We start from the raw sequence: 2,385 nt of genomic DNA, 5'->3' as shown, positions 1-2,385 counted from the left end.
GTTTAGTAGGCTAGTTTTACAGATTAGAAAAGTTTAGTAGGCTAGTTTTACAGATTAGAAAAGTTTAGTAGGTTAGTTTTACAGATTAGAAAAATTTAGTAGGTTAGTTTTACAGATTATAAAAGTTTAGTAGGTTGGTTTTACAGATTGGAAAAGTTTAGTAGGCTAGTTTTATAAATTGAAAGAGTTTAGTTGACCAGTTTTACAGATTGAAAATGTTTAGTAGGTTAGTTTTACAGAATGACATAGCTTAGTAGACAAGTTTTACAGATTGGAAAGTTTAGTAGGCTAGTTTTACAGATTGGAAAAGTTTAGTAGGCTAATTTCACAGATTAGAATAGCTCAGTAGACCTGTTTTACAGATTGGAATAGTTTAGTAGCTTAATAAATTGAAATAGCTCAGCAGACTATTTGGAGAAATGTACATAGCCAGTGCTACTCGTGGAACCAAAAAAAATGACCGGAGCTAAAAAAAAAGCATTTTTCGTATCTCAGCATAATCCAGCCAGGAAATATAAGGGGATAGTGTATAGTAGTGCGAGTGCACCACCATATTTATTAAACTGTGTACTGTGCATTACGAATATTTCTGTGCCTGTTCCCCAAACTGCTCGTTGCTTTACTGTTGTACTAGCACGTTTCCATTGCCATAGTTACCCTGTTACACTTATGAAAGTTGTCTTTATTTTACTACTACTCTTGCGTGTGCTTCTCGGAGTGGCCATTGGCGAAGTAGTAATCGATCTTAAACGTTTGGCCAATGGGGGAAAGTTCTTATTACTTTTAAATGTTTTTTCCCCAAGACAGTGATTTGGGAAGCATCTGGTGGAAGCCGCAATTAAGTTAATCTGTTAATTGTTAATCGTGTTAATTTGTTTTTAAATACTATGAAAATAAGTTTGAATTTTGTGACATTTCAGTTCTCTTTGCCAGCTTTAATCAGTAACACATAGTTTTACGAAGTGTAGAACTGAAACTGACTGTAGTTATTTATAACACCAGTTTACTGAGCTGTGTAAGTCTGTAAACTAGTCGACTGAATTACTTCAACACTAACTGGTTTACTGGACCGTGTCGATCTGTAAAACCAACCTACTGCTACGTTCAGGCCTATTTTTGTGTTACTCCACTCCTTCTGTCAACAACAGTTTTTTTGTTTTGTTGTTATTGTTGAAAACATCGCGACAAATGTGTTTGTTGTGATGCTAGGTGCTTCCAAGTTCGCCTCATGTGCCACGGCGTGTGCTTACAGTGCTGTGTAATGTCCCTGCTCTAGGAGTATTGTAAAGTCAATGTTGTTAGAGGTTAAGCAAAATAAGGAACACCTTGAAGGTAGCTTAATGTCACAAAAATGTCACGTGGTCTTAGGATAAGCAAGGTAAGGATGTTTTGAAGGGTATATTAACCTCTCTAGGAACATCACCCGGACAACGTTGTCAGAGGATAAGCAAGGTATGAAACTCCTAGTGGGCACATTAACCTCTCTAGGAGCATCATCTGATTTAACTTCCATAGAAGTATCACTGGGTCAACGTTTTCAAAGAATAAGCAAGGTATGGAACTTCTGGACGGTACATTAACATCTCTAGAAGCATCTGGTTTAACTTCCATAAAATAATCACCTAAACAACGTTATCAGAGGATAAGCGAGGTGAAGAACTCCTGTAGGGTATACTAACCTCTCTAGGAGCATCATCTGGTCAATGTTTTCAGATCAGAGGCTAAGCAAGGTACGAAATCGTGTGAAGTAGCTTCCCCCCTCCCTTCTAGAATGTGAAGTGCCAACCCTGTTAACGATTAACAAAGTAAAAAACTCCTGAAAAGTAGCTTAAACATTGAAATTGCTACAGGCTAAGCAAGTGAGGAACCCTGGAAGGTAGCTTAAACCCCAAGGAGTAACACTGTCTTAATGTTACTTGTGTATGGAAATATATTATACTAATATAGCAGTAAGTGAACAAGCAAAACATTATTTATTAATTTACTACTGCTCAACGTTGTAAGATATAGGTATGCAATGCAAGAGAACTCTTGGAAGGTTGCTTAACTCATCCACTCTGGAGTATCGTCTGGTCAACGTTTTCAGAGTTTAAGCAACATAAGGAAACTTGACAGGTAATTTAACCTCCCTAGGAGTATCATTTATTGAGAATTGTCAGAGGCTAACTAAAATAAGAAAATCTGGCAGCTAATTAACCTCTCTAATAGTATCACTTGCTAAAAGTTGTCAGAGGTTGTGTAAAATAAGGAAACTTGGCAGGTAATTTAACCTCCCTAGGAGCATCATTTATTGAGAGTTGTCAGAGGTTAAGTAAAATAAGAAACTCTGGCAGATAATTAACCTCTCTAAGAAGGAATTTTCAAAGCAGGGTAGATCCAAATGAA

Source organism: Limulus polyphemus, unplaced genomic scaffold (assembly GCF_000517525.1).
Source record: "Limulus polyphemus unplaced genomic scaffold, Limulus_polyphemus-2.1.2 Scaffold4229, whole genome shotgun sequence".
Classification (NCBI taxonomy): domain Eukaryota; kingdom Metazoa; phylum Arthropoda; class Merostomata; order Xiphosura; family Limulidae; genus Limulus; species Limulus polyphemus.
This window is presented reverse-complemented; position numbering follows the sequence as displayed.